The following is a 12086-nucleotide window of genomic DNA, read 5'->3' as shown; positions in this document are numbered from 1 at the left end:
ATCCCTATCACCCCTGTGAACAGAAAGGGTAGGATGAAGACTTCTTCCCTCTCAGTTGGTATTTTGAGCTACTACATCTGTAAGTATGGTCAAGCTCATCAAATTGTAGCAATTTACACTTGCTTCCTTTATCAAATTTTTTTTTTTTTTTTTTTTTTGGTCTTCTTTTAGTGGAGTTGTGATCTTCAAGCCATCAAAGCTTGACAAATGGGTACTATCTGCAAGTTTTTATGTTCTTGTGAGTCTCCCCTCATTTCATATCAACTGGATGCTCCACTCTCAGCCCATATGATTTCTTGAATGCTGCTTCCATGAGCATTGATTGTACATCCACAAATGGAAGTCTTTAACAACTTCAATCTTTTCTCCATTTATCATGATATCATTTATTGTTGTGAGGATTTTTTTTCTTTACATTAAGGTGTAATTCATACTGAGCACTTTCATCTTCATCAATGTTTCAAGTCCTCTTTGCTTTCAGTAAACAAGTTTGTATCATCTACATATCACAAGTTGTTAGCCAATCTTGATCCAAACTTGATATTATGACCTCCTCTGATTATTTGCTCAGCATACAGATTTAATTAATATGGTGAAAGGATACAACCCTGACACACACCTTTCCTGATTTTAAACCATCCAGTATCCCATTGTTTGGTTCAAACAACTGCTTCTTGGTCTATGTACAGGTTCCTCCTGAGCACAATTAAGTGTTCTGGAATATCCATTCTTCAAAATATTTGTTATGACACACACAGTTGTTATGATCCATAGTTTGTTATGATCCACACAGTTAAGTGTCTTTGCATAGTCTATAAAGCACAAGCAAACACATTTCTGAGATTCTCTAATTTTAGCCAAGATCCATCTGAATTCAGCAATGATATCCTTCATCCCATGGCCTGTTCTGAACTGGGTTGAATTTCTGGCAGTTCCTTACTGATGTACTGTTGCAATTGTTTTTTTTTAACTATCTTCAGCAAAACTTTACTTGCATATGATATTAATGATATTGTTCTATGATTTCTACATTCCATTGGGTCACCTTTCTTTGGAATAGGCACAAACGTGGATCTCTTCCATTCGGTTGGTCAGGTAGCTGTCTTCAAAATTACTTGGCATAGATAAGTAAGCACCTCCAGTACTGCATCAGTTTGTTGAAAGATTTCCATTTATATTCCGTGAATTCCTGGACTCTTGTTTTACACCAATGCCTTTAGTCTTGAGTGAACTTTCAATACCATTGGTTCTTGATCATATTATACCTCCTGAAATGCTGGGCATGTTTTTCCTCTTTGGTTTTCTAACTCCAGGTCTTTTACACATTTCATTATAATGTTTAGCTTTGTCTTTTTCAGCTGCCCTTTAAAAGTATCTGTTCAGATCTTTTATTTCCTAATGTCTTATAGTCAGGTTAGCTTGTCTACACTCAAGAGCAAATTTGAGTCTCTTCTGATATCCACTTTGGCATTTTCTTTCTTTCCTGTCTTCTTAATGACCTTTAGTTTTCTATCTGTATGATGATCTTGATGTCATCCCACATCTCGTCTGGTTTTTAGTCATTAGTGTCTAATGCATTAAATCTGTTCTTGAGATGGTCTCTAAGTTCAGGTAGGATATGTTCAAGGTCATATTTTGGATCTCATAAAGGTGTTTGAATTTTCTTCAGTTTCAGCCTGAACTTGCATATGAGTAATTGATGGTCTGTTTCTTCCACAATCTGCCCCTGCCTTATTTTGGCTGATGATATTGAGCTTCTCCATCATCTCTTCCTACAGATGTAGTCAATTGATATCTGTGTATTCCAACTGATGAGGTCCTTTTATGTTGTTTTAAAAAAGGTACTTGCAATGAAGAAGTCATTGGTCTTGCAAAATTCTATCAGGTAATTTCCAGCTTCATTTCAATCACCAAGGCAATATTTTCCAACCGCTGATCCTTTCTCTTTGTTTCCAACCTTCACATTCCAAGCACAAGTAATTACCAATGCATCTTAATTGCATGCTTGATCAATTTCAGACATGAACTTTTTAATTTCATCATCACTGGCTTTTGTGGTTGGTACATAAACTTGAATAATAGTGTTATTAACTGGTATTCTTTGTAGGCATTTAGATATTATCCTATCATAGATAAAACTGTACTTCAGGATAAATCTTGAAATGTTCTTTTTGTCAATGAATACAACACCATTCCTCTTCAATTTGATATTCCTGACATAGTACACCATATGATTGTCTGATTCAAAATGGCTAAAACCATTTCAGCTGAGTAATGCCTAGGATATTGCTCTTTATACATTCTATTTCAATTTTGACAACTTCCAGTTTTTCTAGATTCGTAATTCCTACATTCCACATTCTGATTATTAGATGTTTGCGGTTGTTTCTTCTCGTTTTGAGTTGTGCCATATCATCAAATGAAGGTCCTGCAAGCTTAACTTCCTTAATGCCACATCCTTAATGCCAATTCTATTTGAGGAAGCAGCTCTTCTCCTGTCATATTTTCAGTGTCTTCCAACCTGAGGGGCTCATCTTCCAGCATTTATATCTAGAAATGTTCAAATGCTATTCATATAGTTTTCAGAGGCTACCCATTCTGAAGTAGTCTGCCTCTATTTCTTCCTAGTCTGTCTTCATACAAAAGCTTCCTTAAAGTCTACCACTATGGGTGAACCTGCTGTTATTTAAAATACTGGTGTCATAGCTTCCAGCATCACAGCAACACACAAGCCCGCACAGCATGACAAACTTGCAGACGAGTGGTGGTCTCCTTTGTAAATAATGTTTCATTTTTCCCGAGCAGCTCTCCAGATTCTTCCCTTGTCTTTGATTTGTTTAAAATTTGTCTTGATGATTTTATTTTGGGGTCTCTCTGGAGTTCTGGTGGGGTACTTTAGAATAAGCACCGGACTGCTAACCACAAAATGGGTGGTTCAAACCCACCAGTCACTTCTTGACGCAGGGTCACTATGACTTGGAACACACTTGAGAGCATACAACAGCAACATCTTTTCTGGGGTTCATTCAGCTTCTTCTTCACATCTTTCATGATGTTAGGGAAGTTTTCTTCCAACAACTCTTCAACAATTTTCTCTGTTCTTTTTTTTTTTTAATTTCAAAACTTCTTCCTGTTTCCTGTTCTGTATTTCCAATTACCCTTAAGTTACTCCTCTTGATGGTGTCCCACCCAAGTCTTAGAGTTTTTTTTTCGGATTTTTCTTCTTGTCTCTGATTATACTTCTAGCAGAGTAGTGTTGAGAGATTTGTCTGAAAGTTCATTAATTTGACCTTCCATTGATTCAAATATGCTTATTTTCCCTTTCAATGTATTCGCTAGTTCTGAAATCTTAGAATTAATCTTATGGATATCTATGTGCAGTTTTTATATTGTTTCTGATTTTTCATTTATTTTTGTCAGTTTGTTCTTGTAGTGTTTTATTGAATTTTTCCAAAGGTGTTTTTGTTTTGCTTTGTTTTGTTTTCTGTTTTCTTCTTGCTCTCTTCTGTAGCTTTGTTGTTCTTTCCTTCAATCCATTGAAGGTACCCATATATCATTCTATTGAATTATTTATCTCATTGTTTCAATGCCTTTTCTTGTTCAGAAGTGTTTTCTGGCTCTGCATTTTGGTCACTTGCTTGAGTCATTTTGTCTTATTTCTTCGTATGAACTGAAATTGTTATCTTTGAGACATTGTAGTGTCATATTTAGATTTAGTTGATGATTGTGTTTTGATGTGTTCTTAGGAGCTCACTACCTGCCTCCTGATGTATGTTATAAAGAATGGGAGTATGCGTGCAGTTCTCAGTTCTGAGAACTCTATATACTAGAGTTCAGTGTGGGTTTGTCTAGTGTTGGCTGCTGTCTATTTATCTGTTGGTACAGGAGTTGGTAGTGACTCTTAGCTAGTGGGTGGGGCTGTAGGGTGTATGGTTGTGGCTGGGCTACATGGGCATGGTTGTTATCTCCTATTAGGTAGAACAAGAAGAAAACACACACACACAAAATAACACATAAGCAGACATGTAGTTGCAGAGATTGATGAACCCAAGATCGGCTGGACAGACAGCAGGCTAATGAATCCATGATTGGCAGGTAAGATAACAGGCTGTTAATGACTTCCAGGATCAGTAGGCAACATGGCAGGTCACTGGCTCAAGTCCAAAAAAACTGGAGGTCAGATAACAAGCCCAATGCAGGATCCAGACCCAGAAAAAACAATCAAGCTTTGCCCCGCCCTGAGGAAACTTCCTTTCAATTGATTGGCTGGTCACAGAACATCTCATCATGGAAGTGATTTCATTATATTAGATCTCACTATGGGTGTGTTACTACATCTTAACTGCTAAGTCACTTGAGAATCTTGGCCCAGGCAAGTTGACACAAAACCTTAATCATCACAAGGAATGACACCAAAATGACCATCTATAAAATATCTGTACAGTGGTTCAGCAGAAATTCATTATTTTTATAAAATATCTCTGCAATTAGTTATAACAACACAAATATTTTTCATAAGTCCAGTTTACATATATCAGTCTGTCAAATATGTTCTGACTCATAGCCACCTTATGCACAACAAAACGATACACTGCCCAGTCCTGCACTAACCTCACAATCATTGCTAAGCTTGAACACTTTGCTGCTGCCACTGTTGCAATCCATCTTTTTGGGGGTCTTCCTCATTTTCACTGTCCCTTTCCTTTACAAAGCATGAGGTCCTTCTCCAGGGACAGGTCCCTCCTGATAATGAGTTGAAGTATAAGAGACAAAGTCTCATCATCCTGACTTCTAAGGAGCATTCTGGCTGTACTTCTTCCAGCATAGATTGGTTTGTTCTTCACTTAGCAACTGTTTCATTACCTGACATTTCATATTTATGATAATATACTAAAGGATCTACTATCTGACTATTTTGCACATTAATGGGGTGGCAGGCATGGTGGTAAAGGTTGTGGAGTGTCCTCATCTCTTAGGGAAGGTGGATTATGCTGTCTTGCACCCTCTGCTCCTTCCTGTTCAGCAGGGGCCTAATGCCCAGCTGATGCACAGGGTCAGCTCCCTTGGTGGTCCTGGCCTCCAGACAGATGTGCAGGTGTCACCAAGCCAGCAGGCTTTTGTACTGGGTTCTCAGCTCCTATTCAGCCTGAGACCCTGCTGCTTAAAATTGTTGTGAGTTGGGAAGTGAGGAAAGAGAGTATTTGGGAGAAAGGTGTGTAAGTTTAATGGCATATGAAAATGAGCAGAACTGGGACTGAATCCTCTGTCTTAGTAGGGCTGGGTACACAGGCAGGCCCCCAGAGCTCTCCCAAGAATCCCCCAGCCTCTGTGACTTCCCAGACCTTGAGGGCAGAGCAACTTTAGGATTGTGAGAGCAGGCCTCACAGGGGTGGGAGTGTAGTTCTGGAGGACTCTGAGAGGGGAGCTCTGACACAGCACAGGAGGAAGGTGAAATGGTTAAGCTGTGGGCCCTCTAGTCACATAGAGGGCCTTTGTCTCCTCCAAGCCTCTTTCTTTGCAGAGGAATAATCCATAACTAGACTAAGTACAGTAATGAACACATCAGTTAATCTTGTTGTTGTTATTGTTAAGTGTTGTCGAGTAGGTTCCAACTTATAGCCTCCCTGTATAGGGTTTCCAAGGAGTGGCTAGGGAGCTTAATCTACCAACCTTGTGGTTCAAATTGACGTTGCAGTCCAGAGCATTAACCCAGAGCACCACGGTGCCATCAAGTTGGTTCTAACTGTATAGGGTTTCTGAGGAGTAACTCTCAGCTGTTGTTATTTCTATAATCATATTTTCTAAATTTAAAAATAAAATAGACAAATGGGTGGCTTATACACAGAAACAAAAAGTCTTCATTTTCTCTCACCACTGATTTTGCACAATTTCCTGGTCTTTGGAATCTAACTGTGTGAATAAGTCAGGAGTAACTGAATGCCTACAAGGCTACAAGTCTCTCCTCATTTACTTTCTGAACCTTCTAAAGAACTCAGATAAGAGCTATAATCATTACCCACTTAGCATGATGCTTCAGATTAAGTGGTTTTATTTGCATGCACTACAAACTTGTACTGTTTTTTCATTGTTGCCAGTCTTTTTATAATAACTGATTTTGTCAAAATGAACAGGAGAAGGTAAAAATTCACTCCCCTCTCTACCCAAGAGACAAGCTAGAATGCTAATCTAGTTACTGAATGGGACCAATCTTCCCCACCCAAGAGACAAACTAGAATGCTAATCAGGTTACTGAATGGGACCAATCTTCCCCATCCAGGAGACAAGGTAGAATGCTAATCAGGTTACTGAGTGGGACCAATCTCCCTGGTTTCCCTCAAACAGGTCTGCATCCTGGCCCTTCCTCAGGTCTGACCCCATATTGCCCTCCATTCAGGGCTCAGAATCTAGAGAAATTAGCTCCTCTGAGTCAACTGGCTTAATAAAATCTGAAACTCTGCCTCAACTTTCAGAGTGGCCTCGGTTTCTTCAACCACGAATCTAAAACTGCTGTAACAAAACTGTCTGGTGGTTTACATATAATATTGTGGTAATTGGTATTTGTGAACATACATTTTTAAGAGTGAAGTATTCATTGACTATAAAGAAGGAGAAAACAATTTTAAAAGGCTTCTGCTCAGTTATTAATAATGTTGTAATTCATTGTAGAAAGATTTCACGAAACATTTTTGTTGCTAGTGTTCATAGAGTTTAAGAAATGTTACATTTAAGCAATTTACAATGTTTTCCACATAGTATTCGGTGATTAAAACTGATAATACCTGGGAACATTACTATGGATTCTGCATGTTCTGGTAAGAAAGAAGGTCCATGGTGGGGGTGACACCTTGAGTTACACACTGGGGGACACCAACTCCAGTGAGGCCACTGCCAGTCAACAGATCTCAGAATTGACGAAAAGGGCATCTGGACAGACCTGGCCTGATTCTCCAGGAGCTCTGTCTGGATGGTTTCAGATACCTGAGCTATACAGAGTGTTGCCTGAGCTATGGAATGTTGTCTGTGGGAGCAGATTCCTTTGTATGGGCAGTCTGCAGCAATTCAGAAGAGGCTGTCAGCCAACAGTGTCTGAGCCAGGGAGGAGTTGGCACACTCATAATGGACCCCAAAGGAAGGCCTGCTTTGTTGGTGTTAGACAAAAAGCTTGGAACCCTGACTTCCTCTTTCTTTCTTTTTTTTTTATAGCAAAAGTGAGGTTTTCTTTATTCAATTTTGCAAAATTGGGCACCCAGCTTGTAGACGTGGGCAGACACGCCACATGGTCCTCCACAAATGGTTTTTATTCTTGTTCTACCAAAAGCCCCTCTTCCAGTTCCCCATATACAATTCTATAGTACATCCCATTTTCCCTCCCCCAAGAGAAGCCAAAATGGCTTGCCCAAGATCTTATGGCTGTATTTTAATTTAAATTTCCTAGTCCCAGGATAGCCTGCTTAAAGCAGCAATCTATCTGCCAGGTCTTGCAATCTCATGAATTCCTGAAGATGGACCACAAGAGTTATTTCTCACAAATCCTCTTCTTTTCTATTTATATTTATTGGTCTCATCTTCATTTATTCTTCTTAAATCCTCACAGAGTGTATCATTTCTAGGTGTCCCTAGGAGTACAGCTAATTGTGCCTATATTAGGTTGCATCATGTAACTAAAACACGCACATAGAAATGTCCAAAAGTCAATCTCCAGCCCATAGGCACACAGCCTCATACAGTCCGTGGGCTTAGAGTCCATAGCTGCTCCATGTCACCACTTCTGACACCATCTCTGCTGTTGCTACTTCTTCAGGCAGGAGTTTCCAAGTTCCACTCTTGCTCCTCCTTCTTGATGTCCTGGGATTGTCCGTTTCTGAAATGAAAAATAACTATTCCCTCCTTTTAGTTACATATCTTCTACAATTACAGTTCTGACCATCACAGCTAATACTACAATTGAAATAACACCATCTCATCAGCATTATTCCATACCCCCTTTCACCAGACACATCTAGAAAACAGCAAAACTAGTCAGTGGAAATTTCCCCTTGACCCCTCATTCTAAAACCAAGCACACCCATGAAAATGTGTCAAGTCAGTCACTTATAGCAATTGTTGTAAAGTGCTTTTGACTCAACTCTGACCCATAGTGGCCCTGTATATGGTTTCCAAGGAGCAGCTGGTAAGCTTGAACCACCAACCTTGCAGTTCAAATGGCTTTGCAGTCTGGCACATTAACCCACAGTGCCACATCAGAATAGTAATGTCTAAATTGCCCATACTACCAATCCAGTACAATGAGAAGATATGCATGTTCCTTGATTTTGAAGCAACTTTTATTCTGATTGGAATTTTTAGGAACTGCCTCCATTAGCAAAAGTCCGGTCCATCAAATTGTAGCAGCTGATGCTTGCTCAGAGTATTAAACATCTTTATATTCATCTAGTCAGGTTCTAGTCAGCTCAACAACTCTAGCCATTCAAGCTAGGTCAAATGAGTACCAGCTGCAAGCTTGGGAGTTCACACATACCTCCCTGAACTTCAAAACAATCAGCTTTCCCTCTTGTTTCACCTCAGGGTTAATGGTGCATCCGGCAAGCATATTGCTGGATGGTTCCCTTCAACTTTTGGTCTTAGAAAGGGGTTTCCTTTGATGGGATAACTTTCCTTGCCTAGAAGCCTCTGAAACTGAAAATGCCAAACTGTCCGCCTTTTTTTTTTTTTTTTAAAGCTCACAAATCTTCAACAATTCTTGGTAGATGTGTATATCTTTTCAAATGCAAATGTTCAACTCAGGTTCTGATTCAAGATACCACTAATGAATCCAATCAAGTGTAGGCCAAAGGCCTACAATAATTCCCAATATTCCTATTACATATTTTACAATAATAAGTTGTTGTTTGTTGTTGTTAAGTAGTATGGAGTTGGTTCCAACTCATAGTGACCCTGCACAGGGTTTTCTAGGTTGTAAATCTTTATGGGAGCTGAAAGCTTCATCTTTCTCCGCTGAACAGCTGATAGTTTCGAACTGCCGACCTTGGGGTTAGTAACCACTATGCTACCAGAGATCCTTACAATAACAAGCAGGAGAAGCCAATATCCATAAGGTAATCAAACACATTAACCTTTTAAAACACTTAAGTTCCCTACACCCTGGACTAACTCCATTCATATGCGTATGGCCTTGGGCCTCTGACCAGGTGGATTCCTATAAACCGCACTCCTTTCAACTGAAACATTTGATCCCATTCCCCTTTGTTCTTTCTCTGACAAAACCCTACAATTTTTTTTTTTTTTTTTTAGGTGTGGAGCCATACAATGAATCCCACTCAGCGCCAAATGCTGACTTCCTCCGAATCTGCACTAGTCTTCAAACTCAGGGCATGACAGAACATCTAATATCTGTTTAAATTCCAAAGTGAAGATGGAGGTGGCTATATTTTTCCACTTTCTAAACAACCTCTCTAACCAGTCCGTTAATTCCAAAGTTTTCAGGCCATTCATTGGCTATGATGCTTAATTCTGGCAGGCATCACTGCTTCTCTGGGTAGGGTCCTGCTCTCCGCCCAAGAATCCTTTTAATCTGAAGCAGAAACGGCCAGCATGTAGTTTCTCAGGAATCCCAGGTAGGGGAGCCTATGGCATGCGTCCCCCGTCCCCCCTTAGCACTAAACGCCATTTGAGCCTTCAGTTTCAGAAATTGAGAGGATTTACAAGATATTCAGGGATAACATATTCTACTACACTCTGTCCATTTCCTCAAAACTAAAAGAAACATTATTAGCTCTATCATCTTATGCATGAATACAGTACTTCACTTAAAAGCTTCTCAAACAGGAATGTCAATTCAACATACATTAACATTATCAAATGAATGGAAACTATCAACACTCACATCTACAGCATAGTATCCTTTATCTCCTCTTAACAAGAGGAAATGCATACATACAGGGTAGCCCAAATTGTAACAAAAAAAATGTTTTAAATTCAGAAAGGGTATTATTGGTACACCAAATATCTTTTAAAACAGTATTATGTTCTCAGATGTGAAACATTAATACAAATAAAAAATAAACACACAGATAAAACCTTGAGCAATGTACAATTTTGAAAATTGCTATTACACCAGCCAAACAAATCCTTAATTACCTTTTAAATGGATTAATTTATACCATTTTACTGCAAAAAGAAGGAGCTCTGGCAGTGTAGTGACTATGAATCCGGCTGCGAACCTCAGGATCAGCAGTTGGAAACTGCCAGCTGTTTCACGGGAGAAAGAAGAGGCTTTCTGCTCCCGTAAAGATTTGCAGCCTCAGAAACCCTGTACAGGGTCGCTATGAGTTGGAACCGACTCCAGGGCATATAACAACAACTGCAAAAAGAATATAAAAAATATTAAAATAGAATAAAACAACTTTTCAGTGCCCGATTTCACATTTGTTTCACCTTGAGTGTGCAAACTGAGAATTTTGCATTATAAACTCAAATAGACTGCGTAAGAATTACATTTGAAAACCACCATACCAAACAAACAATAATCACTAGGCCCTGCAGACCCTTTCTCCCGTCTTCAGGGATAGGGTATTGTCTTTTATGGATCACCTCCCCCCAGTTTTCTTTTTAGTTCCACTCCCAAGAGTGGAATTTCCAGTTCTCCCCTACTGCCTTCTTTAAACCATATCTGCGAGTCAATCTTTCCTTTCTCCTCTTCAGTCAGAAGTCTCATATTTACCTTTATCTACCCCTCACCCTCTCTAATCCTAACCCAATTTTACAATTAGGTACCGTTAGAAAAGATTCAAAAGTTAATTTCTAGTTTCATGAGAGTAATCATTTTTTCCTTGGCCTCTTCATCTCTTTTGAAATGGTCTGTCTTCCCACAACATTCATCTGCTGATGGACTAGGGTACCTGGCCCAGTCCCCTCCTCCCTTTCCTCTGAAGAAGCCTAACTCTGTAATCACTGTTCCACTTCCCTCCAGAAGGGAGTCTTGGTCTAGCCTCTTATTTACTATTTTATTCACAGCAGATACCATGATTCTAGCTTTCTACCTCTGTTTTTCCTCCTCTCTCCTTATGTAAACTTTCTGAGCTTCTCTTAACAGTTCATCACCTCAATCCTTTTGTCCTGGTCTCCATCCTTTAACGGAGAACATCTTTGGAACTGATTCCGCTCCCCCTACTGACCAGCAAAGATCATAGGCTATCTCCATCTGAGAAGGCGGAGTTCTACAGATTACATGAAGGACTAAGACCTGGCAGACCTAGTCCTCATTGGAACTGAATTGAGGCCAGAACACAGGTGGTGAATGGATTAGTTCTTTTGGCCAAATAAAACATCAATATTTTTATATTTTTCCAGGGTAGGAGGATTGTCCCCCAAAGCCCTCAACATTCTCCCCAAAGGACTGAAAGAGGAATGTCTATGGGAGTCTCTCCTGCTCCCTTCTTGCGAAGCCTAGAATTCCAGTCCCCATTTTCTTTTGGTCTTGGTGTCTGAGTTCCTTTGAGTACTCAACCTCCCACAATTTCCCCATGTTTGGATGCTCATGGAGATTTCTTGCATACAACCCTGAGATTTCACTTTGTCCTTCTCGGACTGGATTGGGACTCTGCACTTGCTTTGCATCCAAGATGCATCTCAGACACACAATTGTTAGAAGTGAATCCCTATGTCACGTAATAGACACTTGGTGAGACTAAATTACCTTGGCAAAGCAAAATTTACTCCTGCAAGAGGGTGCGTGCTCATAGCCGTACATACAGGAACAGGCTAGCAAGCACACAGAGTGTTTTTAATCCCTCACACGAGTCTCAAGGTTGTGTCTCACCCCATTGGCTAGGGTTTTGACCGCACAATCTTTCCCTTACCCGGTTGGCTAGTTCAAATTTTTAAGGCACGCATTCCTACTTTAGGAAAAGAAAAAGAGAGTGATCATAAATTCTTTACTCCAGAAAGTAGATTAAAGAAAAAGAGAGGGATCATAAATTCTTTACTCAGTTCATGAAGTAGCCAAAGAAAAAGAATGAGATCATAAAGTCTTTACTTCAAGAAATAAAGACAAAAAAGAAAGGTTACCAGAATACAATAAACAGGAA

The sequence above is a fragment of the Chrysochloris asiatica genome, unplaced genomic scaffold (genome assembly GCF_000296735.1).
Source record: "Chrysochloris asiatica unplaced genomic scaffold, ChrAsi1.0 scaffold00014, whole genome shotgun sequence".
In the NCBI taxonomy this organism is placed as follows: Eukaryota; Metazoa; Chordata; class Mammalia; order Afrosoricida; family Chrysochloridae; genus Chrysochloris; species Chrysochloris asiatica.
Note: the sequence above shows the minus strand (reverse complement) of the source record.